The following is a 22,184-nucleotide window of genomic DNA, read 5'->3' as shown; positions in this document are numbered from 1 at the left end:
GGGGAAGGGGGCCTGCAGTGGCTCATTGGTATGAGCGTAGGGGTCTGTTCAGCCGCATTAAGCCCCAGCAAGTTCATTAAGCAGCATGAGAGAGGAAGGACGAACAGAGGTGCAGATAGACTGCCTTGATCAATGTAGATGAATGTTCTGCACTGCTGCATGAGAAGCTGCAGGGATAAAGTCTGGGGTGAATTAATGTATGTGCAATAAGAGTAGGCATGCAAGTGTATATATATATATGTGTGTGTGGGCACAAAGAAGGAACAAAGAAAACATCATTCAAGAGAAGAAGTCAAGAGTGTATATGTGTGCATGAGGGGATATATATATATATATGTATACAGATGCACAGAAAGTATGAATGTAGATCTGTGGGAGGCTCCATAAATTCAAAGACGAGCACATTTCTGTATGTCTCCCAGCCTCCCTGACTCTGTCCCAAGGCGCTATCATCTCCCTAAATAAGAACACCTTGGAAAATCAAAAAGGAGGGCGCTGGGGGAGCAGCGACGCTGCTTGGAGAAATGAAACATATCTGGAAGAGTCTACTTTTTTCAGAGGGAAAGCTGCTTCACAAAATTGGAACGTGTACACAAAAGCACCAGAGAGAGGGAGAATGTGTGTGTGTGTGTGTGTGTGTGTGCGAGGGGAGGAAGTGAAGGAGCAGCGTCCATCTTTTGCGTCCATTTGACTTGATTTGTGCCCAGAAATCTCAAAGACAGATGCTAGAATATCATTTGAATGCATCGGGGGTGCCGACTGGGACTGGCAGGCGAGAGGGGGCTGGCACTTGTTGCCGGCCAAGCTCAGAGTCCCCCGTCCTGATCACGACACTGTTTGATTCAGCCAGCTCCTTTGCCAATCTTTTTTTTTTTGCTTTTGTTTTATTGGACATTTTTTATTTCTTTTATAAACAACAACACAGTTTTGTTTGTTAGCTTTCTTCCCGCTGAGGTAAAATGTGCTTGAGGAAGCCGTATTGAGATGGAGAGATCACAAAGCATATGAACAATGACACGCTGAACAAAATTAAAATAACTTTAACGAGCCAATCTGTGAGGACAACACAAAGGCCAATGCATAACTTTGAGTCCAACTGATCCAAAGATCTGAATGTTTCTAACGATATTCCCATGCTGGTATTCTTAGATCTTGGCTACAGTATGGAATTAATTAATTAATTGATTTGTTTTTCAAGTCTTTGACATATGATGATCACAAGAATGAGATTCATTGTGCAGTCATTAAGTTATTGCATATTGGATTGTTAAATCGCAGAAAAATATGCACCAGATGTTATTAGAGTGCAGTCCGGGTTAAAGTCTTAGTAACGAGTTTGCGGGTGCACAAACAACAGGCTGACAGCAGGGAAAAATGCAAACAAAAAACATCTGCTATATTGTTCAATTCCCAGTTGTGGCATATCTTGACCTGATGAAAGGGAAATGAATGAATCATGCTCCATTAAATGTCATTAGGCCCGTTAGCGAAATATAATTCCGCTAAAGTTCAGCGGCAGTTTACAAATTGAATGTAATTGCCCAGAATGCAAATGTTCTGGGCTGTTATTTGTGTGTGTTTGTGTGTGTGTGTGTGTGTGTGTGTCTGTGAGAGTGCGTGAGTGAGAGAGAATATAGGAGTAGAGGAAAAAACCTCTACCTATAAAAGTGCCAGCATAACGGGCAGCACTTGCTCCTCACAGTTTCCATTCAGAAGTCTGAGGGGCTACGACGTCGGGGAATTGTCAATTGTCAAGGCTTTAAAAACTGATGGTTTCATTTCAGGAAGAAAAAAAAAAAAGAGGAGAGATGGGGGAAATGTAATTACCCAGCGAGAGCTGTGTGGGAGTTTTACTGTTTGATAATGATCCCTTAAAGGCATGCTAAACTTTTCCTTAGCTATCTGTATAAAACTCCACAGAGACATAGAAGAAGAAGAGAGGTCACCTAGCTTCAGGAGGGAGATTGATGTGGAGGACAGTAAGGATCAGATAAAGTGCTGACTTGTTAGGCAGCTGAGACCACGTACGACAGAAAGTACAATAGGAAATAAAACAATACATCACAGTATAGCACATCTTGCGGGACAAGTTATTGCCTTGCTAAGTCACAAAAATGTATTGACTTGTAATAGGTTCCATAAAAGATAATGTCGGATTTTTGTCTTTTGGAGGGGATTCGGCGTCAAAGCATGCAGCATTTGGGGAAATGGATGACTGAAACATTTTATGTTTCCCGAGGTCTCTTGACCATGCCATCTGTCTCTTTTATCGATGTGCAAGCACTCACACACATGCACGCCATACACAGATATTGAATTTATATATATATATATATATATATATATATATATATATATATATATATATATATATATATATATATATATATATAAACACAGACGCAAATAGTAAGTCCAATCTGTGCGCCCAGATACTGTATTTACCACAATACTGCCTCGTCCATAATATTCTCCAATACGAACTGGTAATTTGAAAGCCTAACCTTCTGGCACGGCTGATAATAACAATTTTGACAAAAGAATATACATTAAAAATCCAAATGAAAACAAATATGGAGGAAAAAAGGCAGAGACTGTGACTTTTCAGAGTTCTGTTCTGTTAAGCACTCTAGAAAACTTTCCAAATCTGGTGAAAACACCATCTGAATGTTTTCTAGCAAAGAAAAAAAAGGTTTTTTTAAATGCAAAAATCCAATGTGCGCACAAGGTCTCTCTCTTCAACAACTTGTTTTCATGTCACAGCGAAGCGTTTCATCACAGCTGAAGCACCTTTTTCTTACCCGCTCCCACATTGGGCTGAATAAGATTAGCCTTGACTTGTTACTGCTGGCATCTTTAGATCTTAGTCCTGGTAATACCCATTTATCGCCGGGCTGCAGTTCAAGTCCCGTGTAAACTCACGTTGCCTCCCTAGTGCGCAGAGTCATCAGCTCAACTCCTTTATCAGCGGCATTCATCTTGGAGATACACTCTTTCTAATTAATGGAGGATTGCCCAGTGCCATAAATATGAGTGGAGGTGGGTGAGGGCGACTCGCTGAACTGGTGCAAAGACACAAAAGGGTTCAAGAAGCTGCGGGGTATAAACAGTGCTACATGCAGAATGACTATAACTATTCATCCATGATTATCCAATGCTGACCGAGACTGTACCAAGGGGGTCACCCACAAGCCATCAAAATGAGACCTGGGTTTGCCCCGCGACTGTGAACGTGGGGGTGTCACTGTGAGTGTTTCTCCATTTGCTTGCAGGACGCCGTTCTATTATGCCAGAGAGACAATTAGCGTCTCTCAGTTTGACAGCCGCCTCGTCAGGACCAGCGTGCCCATACATGTTAATTGTGGTGTTTAAAAGGCAACCGAGGGTTTTTCCGGCTGCCTCATTACAGCAATAACATGCACCTAACAACCAGGTGGGGTTGATGTGGCAAAGGTCTGAATGCCACCCACAAACTCTACCTCACAGTTACACCTTCTCTGTGTCTCACTCCTTCCTGCCGAGTAACACCCTTAAAAAGAGTGACCTTCCAGTCTATCTATCTTAATGAAAGTAGGGAGTAAGCCACCACTTAGAAAGCAAACGCTGCGTTCAGGTCATCAGGCAACGATCATATTGAGAGACTTGACAGTTCAAAGCTGGGATGAAGTGGCGATCCGGAATCCTCCGACGAAACACTGGATACATCCTGTCGCACTGCCGCGTGATGGAGATCTTGGTAAGAAAACCACAGATGAGTGCGATCAGGCAGCGCTGATAGCTGTGCCCCATATTGGCAGGAAACACATGCAACATCAGCAAAATGCTTCAATAGTGTGTAGAGAGAGTGGAGGGACAATGGGGAGGAACTATTTTTGGGGAAGCAAAAGCAACAAAGACAGACTGCTTTTAAAAGAGGTAGAAACAAAATGTCAAACATGCAATTTAATACAAATTCAACATATGTAAAAGGTTGGTAGGATGAATAGAAGACAAGCGATAAAAAAAAGGAGCTGAACTTGAAGAGAATTCAGAAAAGGAGGTAGAATAATAAAGTGTTCAGGGTTCAAATAATATCTGAAGAGAGGTAATTTTCATAACCATCTATTTTAAAGTCTTTCAAGTCTCAGAAAATAGAACAGAACTGTAAAATCCATAGTTCAAGATCGCGTTGCCTGGCAATACTCGCCTATTACATGCCCCGGCATTAGAGCTATGCAACATTTTGTTTCACAGCGTGAATATTGGACCGAAGCAAAGAAAATGTCCCAAAACAATCAGCCTCACACTGACCTGGACAGAGTAATCCCCCTTTTTCAGATGAGAGAACCATGATCTTGGCCAAATTATTGTCCTGACTTCATCTCACCTGCGCTTTAAAATCACCCCGGTGCATATATGGAGGTGAGGATCTGACAAAGCCAGAAGGACAACATCATTGGGGAAACAACAGCGATGCCACGCTAATGTCATCCAGCTGGACGCTGTCCAGTCCTTGGCAACATTTTGATATCCTGTGCATAAACATCAGCAGACATAAAAGGTGACAAGGGGCACACCCTTGCCCAGTGTCCATATTCAGCGTGCTCCTGCTCATAGTGTACCGCTAATGAATGCTGCACCTCGTACTCCTGCCCTCCTCGGGGACCAAGGTCATCGGACACAAAAACACGTGTAAACGTATTTCCAATGATATCTCACGTGGAGGTGAGAGGATAAAAAGTTTCCCGGAAAAACATGATTAAATTGGATGGCAAAAAAAAAAAAAAAGAGGAATTGGATAGAAAATTATTTTTTATAATTTGAAGGGATGTATGCAAATTGTGTGCCGTTGAAAAAAAAAAAGGAGGGAAGGAAAGAGTGACAAGGGGGAAGAGAGAAAGTCCTAGAGCACTGAGGGGAAGGTCAGAGAAATGCAGGCAGATGTTAGGAGATGTCCCAGAAGTATTCTCTTTTGCTGCAGTGTGTGATTCTCTCACGCCGAGCAGAGAGGGATAGAGAGAGAGAGAGAGAGAGAAAGAGAGAGAGAGAGAGAGCACAACAATGACAGACGCACACGAGAAATACTCAAATGGAAGCCGAGCTCCGCTATCAATGATGTGCACGCAGTTATGTTAATTTGGCTTGCAGATGTAAAGACATTTGCATACATGTTTATATATACATATGGGCGCAAACGCGGGTTATTCACACAAACGCAGACACAAAAGGGCTGTCTCGTTAGCATCCCGTTAGCACCTTCCTGTCATTGCTCAACCTCCTTGTGCTCCTGGCCCAGTCAGGGCACTTTTGGAGGATTGCGTGAGGCAGTTGTTGCCGTATCCTTTCACTCCGCTGCTTTTAATACAGAATGTGTCTCTCGTTGCCTCCACACTGCCACAGCAGCGCACGCGCGCACACACACACACACACACACACACACACACACACACACACACACACACACACACACACACACACACACACACACACACACACACACACACACACACACACACACACACACACACACACACACACACACACACACACACACACACACACACACACACACACACACACACACACCTGCAATCGCTATGTCAGTCCACCCAAGGACACTCCGCATGTCAGCTCTGATTAAGCCTGCACTCAGCCCGTAGAATAGAGTTCTTGGGCGGGGGGGAAGGGGGGGGGGGGGGGGGAGAAGAAGCGACTTGGATCCAGTAATAAATCGCTGCAGGCAGCCGGGCCCTTCAGAGCCATGGCCCGGCCGAACCCTAACAGATGCCGGCTGGTTTGGCCTGCCAGTTGCGTCCCGGGCCTGTGGGCCAGCACCATGATGAGCGATGGCCGCAGTCCAAAGCGGGGGTCTGCCGCCACAGGTGCAGTTGTATACATCGTTAACATCCAATAAGAAGAGAGCGGAGCCCTGCGGGTGGGGCAAAGTGATATTGATAGAGGCGCGTCTGCAGTTGCCTGGTTCGCTGAGCAAATATGACAATAAATATGGACTTTCGCACCGCATGCACCTTTCATTAATATTAACCAACGGCCTCAATGGTGCACCAAGTGTGTCAATTAACAGCGGGTTGACAACCGCTGTCTGTTTGGAGTGTTATTTGTGGCCAGTGACTGTTTCACGATGCTGTCCCTGCTCTCTTTTAAATGACGTATCCTGTTCATGATCCAACGCTATTCTACTCCTGCCAAGTCAGCAAAGTCAATTATGTTTGTTGTTTATTTGGAAGTTGGAAGATTACGGTACAATTTGCCAAGCTTGAGACATGATCAGCAGCAAATGAATCCTGTGAGGATTCATATTGCTTGGCACGCACCTTTTTTTCCCCTCATTGTGTCGGTATTGCCAGGAAATCGAGTAGACGTGTTGAAAACAAGAGCATCCGAGACAAAACAACAATGGGTAAACAAGGCTCGATGTGTACTAATTGATTTGGTGACTGTCCAGCTATACATCCACAAATTAGCTTTTCGAGGGCATCTAACCTTGTCCAACATCAACCCAATTCTACAGACGCAGGCTCTTCCTTGTGTTTAAATAACCCTTGTGTCACATGTTACAGTCAGACACAAAGCCTCCCTAATGCCGCGGCCTTGTTCTCCACATAGGTCAACGCCATGATTGTAGGCGCCTCCAGGCCAGTGACGGGCAGGCTAGGTGCCTCAAAAGGTTAAAGCTTCAAACTCACCACTTTCCTGGAATCTTTTAGAGTGGTCGGACAAATCGGGGCGATGGCAATCTCAGTAGTTCAGGCTCTTAGGTCAGTAATGGCGTTGTGTTGAGAGGCGGAACCACCTTAGACACGTGGTGTCTGAGTTAGATCTTGACATGAATCAGGCTAGCCGAAGTGGATTCTATTCACCTCACAGCATTCAACATCCGATTCCCACAGATGTTCCTCAATCACCATGCAAATCCACACCAGCTGTCTATCTGTTGTGCTCGAGACTCTCTCCCGTGAGCTGTACCGATGCATTTCAGAGAGATTTCCCCTGTTTGAAGATAGCATTGTTGCTGCCACTTACTTATTTCTGTGACCTGTTGGGGCCACCTGGCCATCTGCTCGTTTTGGACCAGAGCGGTGTTATGATTCAGCTCAACTCCTTGTTTGCACAGTACATGAGAACATACCATTTTAATTTTGTGTGCAAAGTTCTCTGAGTTGTTCCTTCTCTTCTTACGACAGCTTTTGGGCTGGGTGGAGAATTTGTTCCATATGCCTGAAAAGTGACCGTGTAACCAGTTGCGGTAGATAGAGGGAAAACTAGAGCACGGCTTTATGAAAGACATTTACTTAATACAATAAATTAATACGCCTCAGGTCCGGTCTGACCTATATCTAGATTCTAAACATGCTTCTTGCTACATATGGCAGTGATTATAAAACTTGTAATTAATTATAAAATGGTGCTGTATCATTAAGAATTGAATATCTACAAATGGGGCCAATAAAACAAGCATACTGTGACCATTACTCCCACTCGCGCTAGCTTTGGGCCAATGGAAACTCAATCTGTCATGAATCAGTCACTCCACTTCAGGGTGCAACGAATCCTTCCCGCTGCTGAAAAAAGCTTATTTAATTAGCCAAAACTAGCCAAATTGGAAGAAAAAAAAATATGACGACGATTTTGGTTCTATTGAGTATAGCGACCAAAATATGGCTCTTTGTTGTGAGGTGCTAGAGGACAAAGGCACGAAGCCAGCCTAGCTAAAGCGACATCTGACTACAAAGCACTCGCAATATCAGGGCAAAACCAACCGGTATCAATGGGATTCAAATTGAAATGTATTTCTATTAATCACAAATGGTTGAAATATTTCACAATACAAATAGTTCCAATGACATCTAAGAGAACAAATGGTGGTAAGCATTTGCTTTAATGGTGTTCTCCCTCGTAAGCGGTCCCTAGCCCCAAAAGGTTTAAGATCCCCTGGCATATACCTATAACGCTATATATTGAATAATGACGTAGCAGTATGTCTCCAGATTCACACAAAAAAAAAAAAATATTTTCTTTACAACAACTGTTCTTTAATTGAGCTATGAATCAGTAGCAATACATTGCTCGTCTACATGGAAAGGAAGGACCTATATAATCTGTGATGCATTAGCGCTGTCAGTCGTGGGGTGCTCTTATCTTCCCTGTTCTGTTCGACGTATTTCTTTCTCTTCATTAGGACTCGTACACAGCGGCCGCGCGACAATCTTTGCTCTCCCTGCAGATTCTTTCATTCCCCCCCCCCCCGGCAGTGAGTGGCAGCCCACTGAGCCCCCGAGTGCGTCTGGTAGCAACTTGTTATGTTGGCTACAAGGTTCCACAGCAGACCTCATTAGCCATTCACAATCACCTGGTGGCCTCACTTCACCGCGCAAATTGATGCTACATGACTGAGGCTGCCGCAGGGTTCCTCGCGGATTCCTTTCCGCTGTTCTGAGATAAACTTAGCCCTCGCTATATCGACACTCCAATACTAATGAGCAAGCATTTAGCTGTCATATCTCAGTCCGAGCACCTGTACACCTTGGCACAAGGACACGGGGGGGGGAAAAAACGCAGCGTCTGGAGGACTGCCCCTACCACCTTAAGTGTTCTGGATAATAGTAATTAGTTTGTGAAGGACAAATACTTCAAGAATAATTAAACATTCATGTCGAATAATGTCTGAAGAAAGGTGTGAATCAGAAGGCGCATGCCAACGAACGCCCACGTGACATAATATGTATATGCATATGATTGTGAATAGATGGAGATGTGGTGTGCTAGTTCATGTACAATTATTTTTGAAGAGCTTATCTCCGGGAGGGTTTTTAATTAAAAGGATTATTAAAAAAGCCCCCATAATAAAAGACCTGAGGAACTGTCATTGACTTGATTTATTTGCAATCAATCAATATTTGGTAGCGTTCCTCATGGCATTCAGCCACTGCCCACATTACCGCATGTTGATGCCGGTGACCTTAATGTCCAGTCTACGGTGAGTTCAGCTGTAAATAGAGACATTTCTGTAATTGGACCTTCACAGCACAGTAGTGTTTAAATCAACCATTTCTGTAATAACGTATCATTATGTTCTGCACACGTCCTGATCAATTTGTTGGTTCCACTTAAATAACAGCAGCCGTCTATAGATGTGTCTGGAGGTCCCGATAAATCACCAACTAAACATTTCCTGAGCATCTGCATTGTTTTGTGTGAGTTCGGGAGGCGGTGGGTCTGGCAGGCACACGCTGAGAAGGATGAGTAATGATGCCGAATCAAGAGGCAGAGGAAGTATACACACTGGGCTGTTGTTTCTATTGGACATTTCACCCTGGGGCCGTCGTCACAGCAACCCTTTCTCCTAAAAATATATGTACCTCCTACTGCAAAAGCAAAGTAATTCTGAACCAAAGGACCTCACAACTTGCTCATTGCCTTTCCTCAACTCCTGTTGTTCTATACTCTTTGTCTTTCTCCCTCCTGCCTGGCCAGGAATGGACAACGAGGTTGCTGTCATTTGAAACGCATTGCTACTGGCTGCTCGCAGAAGCATTGGGGGCGCCCTGTCCCAAAGAAAGGCCAGCAGAGATGAACACACGGTCCCATCTTCACAACTCACTCTTAATATGCATGATGCATGAGCCTATGCCATCGCTAACACTGCACTCTAAAAAGCCAGAAGACAGAGTCTAGCCCCCCTTATTTTCTGTCCCTTCTTATACTGCGAGGTCAAGCTACAGGGTTGGCCCACGGCCCAAGTCTGAGGGATGAAGCTGAGCCTGGGCACAGTCCCAGCCAGGCCACCTGCCAGCAGCCCCCCCCCCCAATCCCAAGCAGTGGATGGAGAGCTTTCTCCCTCCTACTCTGTCCCTGACCATCTTTTCTTTTGTGATTTAAAGGTTATCTGCTGCCATTCTGTCTGGGGCCTCTGGCGAGAGGAGGAGAGAGCGGCCAGCCCACCACAGGTGTGAGCGCTGCCGATAAGCACCACGGAAGGCTGGGAGAGGAGGCAACGGGTGAAGGGCGGGGCAGACGGTGGCGAAGAGATATGGAGGTCTATCGTGGCCCCGGACTGACCTTCGTTCACTATATTGTCGACGGGTGGCTCCCCAGGATGCAAAAACTAAAAAGGACTGTTCCCGAAAAAGACCAATCACATAGCTGTTATTTTTTACCCAAGCAAGACAGTGAATGAGAGAGAAACAAACAGATAAACACAGTAGGGAATGAAGTGCTGTTGTTTGAGTACACAAGCGTACACAATAAAGTATTCATCGTATAGCATTTAAGAGAACGGCAAACATGAATTCTGCATTCAAATGTTTATTTTAAAGGGTGGACTAATCTGAGGGATCACTATCAGGGATATCATGTGTTCCTATCGTTTTACAAAGTGAAAGCACAGTCAGCGCTAGGACAGAGCGGCCAATCCCAGGGCTCACTAGCTCACTTTCGGTGTGTGTAGCGCCTCCATTAATAACTAATAGGTGGAACATTAGGGGGGAAATGGTGAGTATATCTTGAGGGCTTACATTAGCCTGGCGTACAGCATCTCCTTATCTGTGTGTAGGACCAGAGAAGGAGTGAGAGGGGATGCGTTGTCTTCTCTTTGACTTTCTTCCTCCATTAACTGCCATATAAGGATAATTCGAGTGCTACTAAAAGTGCACAGAAACCGGTGTGAGCAGTCTGCTAAGCATTAGCACATATGCAGCCAATCAACAATGTACCCATTGAGTAACCATTGTTCTCATTATACATGTGGTGTTATGTGCATGCATTTGCATATATGCAAATTATATGTGGCTGACTACATCTATATGCACACAAGCTGAAATGTGCCTAAATAATGTATAACCAGAACAGTCATACCACCACATCATCTGCATAATGTTAAGTAGGTATACTATACACTGTAAATAAAGACAGCTCCCCAAAGGTGAAGCCAAAACATCTTGATCGCCCCCTGGTGGTTTGCAGCAGTATAGGTCATATAGGTCGCTCCTTTAAAGTTAGCGGGTGGACACACATTTAAGTATACGCACATATTTATTTTCACTTGTACAGGAGAGGACACTTTTATTTTCCATATGCATCACATCCAAGTCTGTGTAATAAAAAAACGTGCCTGTTTGATCATCCATTTATTTATAGATATTTACAGTTTAGTTGTTGCGTATTCCTAGCTAAACAGCGACCCCGACTCCAAACGGCGTGAAAATCTCAAAATGGCAGCTCCCGTATCTGGGATATTTGGCTTTACTTTTGTACGGTGGAAGGAAGTAGAGACGCATCAAAGATCTATATATACATCCTAGAAATGATATGCCGTGTTGCCATTAGCTGCTGTGCCCCTTACCTGTTTAGTTTATTGATAACAAATATTCTCATATCATCCCTCCGCCGAGTAATCTAGTTCTAATTTAGCAAAACGGTTGCCAAGCAACACACAGATGCAGCGAATCACATAAGCAGTGTATGAAGCGTGCTCAAAGATTGGGGTGTATATCATCAGTTATCTGGATATCGCCATTAATTGTGCAATTGTTTAAGTAGTGTTCAATCTTGTAAGCACCCTTCTTTGCAAGGGGATTCGTCTCTAGACATTGCTCCACCATTTTCTCTCGCTGTAAGAATGCCCGGGACGATTCCCATTCATGCCCTGTCACTGACAGGATTGGACTTTTATTTACAGAAGGGCTTCACGAGCAGTGTTGTAGATTGTCGTGGTGCCGACTGCTTTACAAATAGAGACCCTCCTCGGTGGTGTTAGGGATAAGGGCCTGTTCAGGTTTCAAAGGGGGGAAACGCATATCCACAGGGAAATGGCATTCGATCCAACTTTTGTTTTGTTTATTGATTTTTTTTCCCCCAGCTCTTCAATTTCTTCTCTTTTTTTAATGTCAGCGTGTCACCTTCCTATTGTGTCTTCGTCCTTTATATTGCCCGTGTCCTAAAAACACCTAAACATGTGTTTGTAGGGTATTTTACAATGGGGTCACAGACCGGAACTATCTGTTTCAAAAGCAGAAATAACAATACGGATGGAACTTCGAATCCATATTTTGCCCACTACTTAGTATTCATATCTTCTTCATATTTTGTGTTTCCGTTGCTCCAGTGTCACGCTTTTTCAAAGTAATTTAAGAGTATCAAAAGAAGGGTTACAGGTGATATTGAAAGCTACGGAGAAATTGCAGTAATGAGCAGTAATTGCGACGCAATCATCTTTCATTTTTCAGTAGAGGAGTGCAAAAAAAAAAAAAGGATTTGCATCCATGTACAAATGTTTCCTTAATATCACCTATCAAGCTCTGTAGCGCCAGCGGTAAGAATGTGCTGGAAATATAAAAATAAAAAAGTATTCTCAAATAAATAAACACTCTATGCTGAGTGATTTATGCAGCATTTGGGAGAGCTATTACTGCTTTTTGGTAGGGAATGTGCGTAAAATAGTATCTAATGATGATTCATGGATTGTTTTTCAGTGAGCGGTGATGCACACAGATTGTACAGTGATTAGGGAGGGGAGTTGCCTCTGTGCACCCATTTCTGACACACAACACGTATAGTAAACCAAACACATGTGAATACACACACATGCACAGGGAAAGAGAGAGAACCATTCTTCTAGATATCTTGCTAATTTCAGACTCTTGCTACACAAACATCATTAATCAAGCTGACTAAGATTAGTCACTGGCAAGCTGCCCTACCTGTTTATTATAATTAAATCGATGTGCGTGTCATTGCAGGCGTGGACCCGAACTATGGCAGAGGCAGTTAGGCAGTTAGTTAAGATGGGCTGAAAAAAAAAAACCAAGACAACCAAGAGAAAGCTATAAAATATAACAAAAGGAGAAATAAGTGATGGAGGTGAGGTTGAGGCCGGTCGGAAGCTGCGAGTGGGCAGAATTGAGTACGAGTTAAGGCTAGCATATTGGAGACAGAGGTGAGAGTTGTTTTCTGTACTTTAAAGATAACCTCTCCTGCAAAAAAAAAAATAGAGAAGCTCCACTAGGGTTCTGTTCGATTCGAAAAATTCTCTCCTGAGTGAGTTCTACAGGACAACTGAAACATTAGTTGGTGTATTTCTATCTCTGGCTTTGGTCAAGACACCACTGTGTGCTCAGTGTTACATGAGGAGGGGGGGTGAGTGGCCAGGCATGCAGGAAGACAGATATTTGAGTTGTACCAGACACTGGGGCAGCACACCAGAGATTAAGGGAGTAAGCCACTAAAACCTTCTTTTTTTTTTTTTCTTTTGCATACAACTTAACATGGTCATGGCTCATAAAAGGTTAAGTAAATTGGGGGTCTTTACAACCGTGGTGGTTTGGATGGCAGAGTGCCAGGGGAAGGTGCAGCAGAATGTGCTGGGACTCATATCTGGGCCGCACATATGGATACCAGGTCTGCCATAAACACTCCTTTGCCATTAAAAAAAAAACGCCTTTTCTGTGAGTGATTTTGATGACCGATCCTGAATGTTTAATGGACAGGAAATTGTGGCGATAATCCAAAAAAAATCTGCTCATCTATTTTTACGGTTTAACCACCTTTTTTTATTAGGGAACTGGCCTGCGGATATAAAACTATCCAAGACAATTTAACTTTGGTGATCTGAATATTCCAGTCTCAATGACTGTACCAACAAGAACAGAGCACACATATTGAAACTAGACAAACAGCAAAATTGGACTGCAGATATGGATGGATGGAATAACTGCTATTTGAAAGGAGAGGAAAGAGAGAGGTGAACCACCTGCGTGATGAATAAAACACGAGGATACAGATTAGGGCCGGCCCGACCAAAATGAGACAGCTATGTCTTTGAACTGCATCGACCTTTGACCTCGTCGTCAAATTGGTCGACATCACACAATCCGCGCACACCTGACTGCGGCATGAAAGAGTAGTGAGGCTTGTGATTAGATGGGCTCCCATTTGTGTTGCTGGTGGCAAGTGTGGCACTCTCCTTCTCAAAATGAACACGGCATTTCCTTTCAACTGTGTTGTTGCCCGAAGAGGAGCTGCTTGTCCTCTCTCTCCAGAGTTGCGCAATTGCTTTGATGAATGAGAAGAGAGATAGAAGCCAAGAAGTACCCTTCGCGGGATGTTTTATTTTCAAATCATGAATGGTTTTCTTTCTTCAATCCAGCTGATGTCTTGTGAAATGCAAATAAAGTGCAAGAGACGACAACAGCAGCCATGTTCTCATTTGTTCACAGTGATTATACTAATTTCTCAAAATCAATGTGTAATGGGTTTATTGATGTTGATGTAATACCTCTCAAATGACGGATTAAAATGTCATTACCAAATGGATATCCAGGTGGAATACAGAGGAATGCTTGCCCGTCACCCCCGGAGACACAGCGTCTCATGCTACAACTACATTTTCAGCTCTCGCTTTTCAGTCCGCAGGTTCATTTCGGATTCCGTCGACAGAAAGAAATGGAGATGGTCCTTGGGTAACGGACCCCCCGCGGACAGCCGAGGGGGCTCACAGGAGAATATGCTTCCTGCTTTCAATTAAATTCTGCCAAATGGAGCTCCTGTGCGCAGATTCCAAGCTCTGGGCGTTGCATTCAGGGCCCTTGGCGGGCTACTCGGCTGCACCCAGCCCATGATCAAGAGGCCAAGCTCTGCCATAAAATACCACGGAAGCAGGCTTGGCTAGAGCTCCACAATATAACTGTAGGAAGTGGAAAGCCTGCCCGAGGCAGCGAGAGTTGCAGGCGTCTCTCATTGCCAGCATCGGTACGCATGCCATGGCGACGGTATTGGTGTTAATCAGATGCTGCTTCGGAAGGGAGGATGAGTCATGTGCTTTGTGGGTGTTTGAAGAGAGATGTTCTTAGGTCAAAGTAGGTCATGGGGTAAATGGCTGTGTGTTTTATCTTACGGGTATTAGGACTGGATCCCTTATGTGGCTGCATGCTGATGGATTGCTGGTGTCAGCTCATTAGTGGCGCTACCCCCCTCACAAAGTCATCAGCCTGTGTAGGTGCAGCAGTGCTCACTGGTGTTACAGGAGGCAGAATGGATATAATACTATTGTGATGAAGAGCTACACGTTAACATCCACGTAGGCGTTGGTAATGTCACACTTATGAAAGTTATTTCAGAAGTCATATGATTTTCTTTCTAAATTAGCCATTGTTCTGTTGTTTGAATATACTGTACATATAAGTGAGAAATTATAGGATTAAGCTCATTGGATGAGTGGAAAACAAATACAAAAGACTGGAGATGCTTCCTTGCAGGGTTTGAGGAGAATGAAAATAATGTTGTAATGTCTAGTCACTAGATCTCAATCACATTTTTCTGATTCAGGACAGACGTGGTAAATCGGACTCAGATTATTTTTTAATCCTTCCGGATGTTGAAATCGGGACGTCACGGGGAAGCAAATGTAAACAGCATGGAGACTAACATGGGTCACCAACAGCAGAAGGCTCAAAGAATACGGATGAGAAAATGGATGGGGCGACGCAGTCAACACGGGGTTGTCTTTTCTTCAGCGAGAAAATTGAGGCAGGATTTTTAATGTCCGTATTATACGTCAACAATAGAATGCTAAATACTGTTAGCCTCAAGGGACACAATGTGTAGCGTTGCTGAGCAACACAGTTTCGCTACTCTGACTCGTCTCTCTCATTGGCTATAAAAAATTCCAAAATATTCCAAAATATCAAATATGTTTGAAATTAAAATCGGGGGGCCAGCGCCGATGACTCTGGGAACAGTTTGGGAGGTTCAGGACTGGAAATGTAAACCAATCACACGACCTGAAAATCTGGGCAGAACTTCTTGACACAACAAGGGCTCCCAACCTTTTGGTTTCGCACAAACTAAATAAATCCAAGGCAACGGTTGCGTAAGCACCCGTGGGGGTTTTCTGCACAAAAACACAGTCTAGATTCATGTCTCTATTTTCAAACTTGCTAATTGGATAACAATTCCAAGCATGCATACAGCAGTAACCTTTCGGCGGCGATAAGGTTAACACAATGTTGGTCTTCGGAACGAGAGGCTTGAACAGCACAAGTTCCGCTGCCAGGTTTGAAGTCAAGGAGGTGGGGGCTACTGAGAGAGAATCATGACACACTTTCTCAAGAGCAAGAGAGAGAGAGAGAGGGAGAGAGAGAGAGAGAGAGCGCAAAAGCGGCGGCTCTCATTTTGTAATGGAACGCTGTGGCGGGTGGCATACCACACGTTGTACTGGTTGCCTGGAGCACCATGGCAACAGGGAGAGAGAAGGATTGAGAGAGGCAGAAGTTCAAGGACTTCACTTGTTCCAGCATCATTTTAATTACTTTGGGCGCCGGCGTTTAGTGAAACAGATGCATTCTGGAGCTCCGGCAACAACTGGGAGAAACCCCCAGAGATAGTGGTGTTTGAGATCTTTTTTTTTTTTTTTTTTCTTCTTTATAAAAGCCTTTCTCTCCTCTCTCTCTCTTTTTTTTTTTTTTTTAAAATCACTGCAAGAATTGGAAATACAAAGAGATTGCAGACGCAGACTGATAATGAGAGAGAGGGAGACAGAGACAGGGAGAAGAGGATGGAGAGAGAGAAGAAAGCAACACAAGAAAGACAAATGAGAAGAGAGATGAAGCAAAGTGAACACAGATAGAGATCGACAGTATGGGAGATACAAGCTGTTTGAAGGAGGTTGGTAAGAGATATGAGGAGAAAGGACCAAGGGAAAAGAAGGATTGGAGGGATTTGTAGGGATATAAAAGCTTCAGTATTCCCCTTTTAGATACACGCACACACGAAAAAAGACAAATGTAATTTTTTTGGGATGCAAGGCTCGAGAAGAGTTTTGCTTTGCTCGGTCTGGGAAAGCTAGCAGAGAGAGAGAGATGTGACACGAGCAGTGTTGTCGTCTGCAACACGCTTGAATGTATATGTATGTATCTGTTTGCGCACGTAGGTCTGTGTGTGTGCGAATATAGCAGCGAAAGTGCCTTTTTCTCCCGATGCCATGCCTAACAGGATCAGCACTCATTAAGAGCTCTCCAGGGCCCAGGCACCTCACAGACAGAAACGCTCTCCAAAAAGACAACCCCCCGAAACCCAGAAAACACACACGGCTTCCTGCCTGTAAGCCTCTTCTCCAGTGTAAACAAACTGGCATCCACTTGAAGCACTGGCAAGGTTATTTATATCAAATGTAATCCAAAAAACGCATCACATGGTTATATCATCTGCTTAAAAAAAGTAATAAAAACACAATTTATTGAAGTTTGATTTTCTCCTCCTTTAAATAGCATGCGGTTTAAATTGCATGTAGTATTCAAGTATTCCTTTCAGCACGTAGTATGATGATAGGTAGTTCTGTAGCCGTATCACATTATATTACCACTATTTTGTTAATCAGATTCCTCTAATCCTGTTAGATACTGTATAAACCATTACTGCCCATACTGGTCCACGGATGGATTATCCTCCATCATAATCCTCCGGAGAATATTAATGCACCTTAAAATCCCCAATTCGTGTTGTCACATACAGCACCTCAGTGGAAGATATTACGGTGTCAGGAAGGGAGCAATTTACATTTCCTTCGCCGGAGGATCGTTGCTATTTTACATCCTAATGCTAAAGCATGAGCCTAAGACGTCATATGTGCCCCCGTGTGCATAGACAAGCTAATCCATTACACCTGTGGACGTTACATCCGATGCGAGTGCTGTAATCTGCTGCGCGAGACGAGGCGGCGGAGCACGTCGGGGGTATCCAATCGTCCTTGTCCTCGTCATGTTTCTCTCTTTGCGCAGGAGGGGAAATATTCAGATCCCCAGGGATACACTCGGGGATGAGAGCGGCCTGTGGCTTCCTTTTTGTTGCCTGTAATGGATTATTTCATACAAACATGCAATTGGGCTGCGTTACTGATGGATGGCGGCCATTGTTATGGTAAAGTCACTCCATTGCCTTCCCCGTGTCCCCTATTAATCTCAGTCAAGTTAATGGCGCCGTTGTGTAGAATTCCCCCATTAAACCGTACCACCTCGACAACAATGGACGTGTCAGCCTCTTCCAGACACTTCCCAGGAAGGAGAGAACATGGAATGTTTCCCTCACAGATTACATGGATTAATAGGTGTATTTCTAAACCTGTAGAATGCAAGGGGAAAGAAAGAAAGAAAAGGCCCATGTATCTCCGTAATTGCGTGAATGTTTTTTTTTTTTTATTCGCATGGTGGATTGTCTGCAGGTGCAGGGTAAACGTAACCCCATTTCCTCAGTGAGAGTGAACCTGGCTGACCCGCTGCGTTAAACGACATCAGCCTGTGATCCCTGGGTTGAAAGATGGGGATGGACAGAGGAGAGGAAGATAGACTAATCAAGAAGAGAGAGAGAGAGATAGACAGCCTGAGAGAGAAAAGGCAACAAAAGTAAGAGAGAGACAGGGCGAGACAGGTAGTCTACAGATCGACAGTCTGCTCCTGTCCACTGATTCCTAAATGTGCGACAACATTTTTCTCACAGGCTCTGTCGATCTAGTTTTCCTCATGCCTCGTCTCCCATTCTCTCCTTCCCAATTTGTAAAAGCCCCACATCATTACTGTCAAAAAAAAAAATCCTACTGCGGTGGCAATACAAAAGCCACCACACCATCACACACACAGGCACACACACACGCACTCGTACTTTCCGCTCAGTCATGCGTTGAAGGAGAGTGACTTTCTTTCTTCGACTGGGTTTCCGACACCCAGCAGCGAGCTCTTTGATTTTCCTGTCCAACACTTTTTGTTTTGCCCCCCCCCCCCCGCGCGACGGGAAAAAAACTTGTTATCTCTATCTGTGATCTGACTGTGTCGTTGTCTATACTGCAGATACAATCACCATCGCAATCTGTGCATCTTGAGACGTGAGCATCCCCAGCTCGCCGCGTGATCTCGCCGACCTCGCCTCACCGTGTCGACGTAACGCAATCGGCTTAAAACAATTATTTGCGAAGGGATGACAAGGGAGAACGAGAGAGAGAGAGAGAGAACATTCAAGATCATTTAACTGCAGGCTTCGGTGAGAAGCTAAAACTTGAAGCCCCTCAGAGTCAGAGAGGCAGATGATTAAACCCTGTCATCAAACCTCACAGCTCCTTTTCTAGCCTCAGGAAGCGACTGGAGAGCTCTGATTACCACCGATGACACTCCACCCCCACCCATTTGATCCCCTGTAAGAGGCTGTTAAACCCAAATGGGCTCCCTCGTTAAAACTGGTGTCAAGTAAATAATAGATATGTTTTATCTATAGGTGTGGGGACTGGATAAACGTGAATGTGAGCTTATCAAATCAAAAGGTGAACAGCTAAAAGGTCTCCTAATCTGATCTGGCAATGATTCGTCTCGTATAGTCCTTTGAAGCTAATGGCACCGTAAAGCTAACTACTATATGTGTATCACCAATCACACCGAAGCAAAGGTCTGAGTAATTGAAGTGCATTCAAGCCATTTAAGATAAGCGCCTTGTTCTGAGAGATTACTCTGTGACCCAGTCGATGTTTGCGTTTGTGTCGTCGTCATTTAAAGTTGAAGCATGACAATTAGATGGAGCCCTTAACATTTAGCTTAGTTTGAAGGTGTAATGTGCAAAGAAAAAATACAATGGAAAACATTTCCACCTTAACCATGCTCCATTGTGTATTCTAAAATGAGCTGCTACCCAATACACACCATGTATTTTTGTTCATACAATTGTTAATTTCTCGAGATAAATCAAAGGAAACTTTAAGCAGCTTAGTTATATGAATACATAAGTCTTGAACATACACTATGATGCCTTCAACTCACCCCTTTTGCTAAGCCCCACCTCCCGCTGCCACTCTACTGTCAGAATTACCATGGGGCCCACACTATCACTAACTGCAGTCCCAGCATAAAAATATTCAGATTTTTAGAAAAACAATGAAGCAATTTCTGAGAGGAGCAGACAGAAGGATCTAAAATATGCATTTGAAGCATATTTTTAGGATGTCAAACTGATTCAGCAGCAAAAAAAAGGTTAAAAAGGTACAGATAGAAGTTAAAGCCTTACAGGAGCCTGTAAAAGTGAACCACCAGGTCTTTCTTCACTGTTAACATCATTGAAAAGTAGAATGTGTTTAATATCAGTACATCTTCAGTAGCTGGCGTGTCTTCGAACTGATTCCGCATGTTAATGATGCGCTAATGTCCTCTGCTAACGTTCGCTCCACAGGTTTTTTTTACTCGGAAATATCTCCTCCCTACCTCTCCAGGTAATGAGGTTCACTGGTACACAACAATTCCCCATGACTAGCTCCAAAATCCACGAAACCGAGCTTAAAATGAACGACATCTGAAGCGATCGCATCAGAGTCCATGGAACAGATTCGGATAGCTCGGACCCCGGTCGGAGCTGGCTGACGACGCTACGCTATTATCGGCCAGTTCGAGTGGTGGGACACAGCAAACTGAACTGAAAAAGGGGATTTTCTGCATGAACTGGTCGACTGCCTGTAAATGTGTTACTGTGAAGGTGTTGACTCGGGAAGCATTTGAAAGAGATGCTAAAGTAGTTATTAACCATGACCGTAGTTCTGTGTGTTAGGAGCTATTTTCACCTTTTGTTTTTTTTCACGAAGGTGAAGAGACACAGCGCAATGGCTCTTTTGCACCACTGCAGAGAATGACGACATTCAGAGACACCCGCTGCAGCGGTGTGCGTGGCCCCTTGGGCTCGAGCTCTAAGTGTTTCAGGCACGGCTACACACACACACACACACACACACACACACACACAGCCCATAACTCTGCCCTGCTGATACCAGGACTTGGAATTGTCTCTTCTACCAGGGTTCACGCCTCCCCCCCCCTCTTCCCCACCTGCCTGGTCCCCCTCCAATACCGTGTCCCATCGGAGTTGTAAATCGCTCCGGTGGCGTCCGCCCAGAGCAATGAAGCTGACACGTGAGGACACACACACACATGCCCCGCACACTTATTCACACAGTCAAACGTATCATACATGCAGCCTCCCAAACTGGGATACATGACAAACAACAATGTGATTACTGCTAAATCCCCCATTGGTAAAGCAAGAGGCAACATATGCCGGGGCTAATGCTAATAGGTGGGTTGCTAATGTAGTAGCAGACCTAGTTATTAGTGCTTTAAAAGAAAAGCCTGCAGAGATAGGGCGAAGAGATACGAATGAAAGGTGGAGGCAAATACAGGCAGGCAGTGAGGGAGAAGCTCATCAAGCTCCTGTGGTTGAGGGAATATTGAATACAAAGCAAAAGGATGGAGAGCGAGGAAAGAAAGAGAAAAATAGATGATAGTTGAGACTTAAATAACAGGAGATAAGCGAGGGAGGAAGGGAATAGGGGAGGAAGGGAATTTGGTGAGAGTTACAGTACAGTTGTTGCAATCCTCTACTTTCACGTATAGCTGTCTTGACGTCAGAATACTAAAGATAAAAATTTAAAAAATAACTTCTACCCATTCATGCTCATTTGGATGACGCAATTGTTTGTTTTTATTCTGTCAAGCTTGAATTGAGCGCCACTCTTTTTCACATCTCCCGTCCGTGCCACGATGAGTCTCACAGGGTGGGTGACATTCAGCGGCGGAGTAGCTTTAGCTTCAGCGGTATCCCATAACAGGTATTAATTTGCACATCACTCTTGCTTCAGTACCAATGAATTGAAAATAAACCACTCCGCTGAATTGCAGTAAGCTCGTCGTCCATCTGCTACAGCCAAGTACAGCCAGTGTGCCTTTTTTTTATTTTTTTTTATTAAGAAGGTGAATATCTTTAGAAGCAAACTGAGGTTTGGTCAAGGTCAACACGCTGCTGTGGTGTCAGTGGTGATGCTCGCTTAAAAAACTGTGATGGTGATTTAAACGGATGTTTAAAAAAAGGAGGGTGTAGATAGAGTCAGGGGTGTTTTTTATTTTTGAATTGAAGACGTGTCTTTCTTGCGTATTATGTGAACTTAAATGTTATGCTTTTTGACCCCGTAATGGAAGCTACAGGCCTCAATTGAGGATAGAAAAAAGTCCTCTGCACATCGCGTTCCTAATCATCCCTCATTGCCCTGAGAGACTTTGTGATTTTCCTCTTTCCAAAATGTCTGACAGTACATTAACAATTAAGAATCACGGTTCACTGCACTTCCAATGGCAGTGAAAGACAACACTTCATTACAGGGGATGCTGTAGGTG

Source organism: Cyclopterus lumpus, chromosome 23, assembly GCF_009769545.1.
Source record: "Cyclopterus lumpus isolate fCycLum1 chromosome 23, fCycLum1.pri, whole genome shotgun sequence".
NCBI lineage: Eukaryota > Metazoa > Chordata > Actinopteri > Perciformes > Cyclopteridae > Cyclopterus > Cyclopterus lumpus.
The sequence above is the reverse complement of the archived record's forward strand: the minus strand, read 5'-3'. Positions refer to the sequence as shown.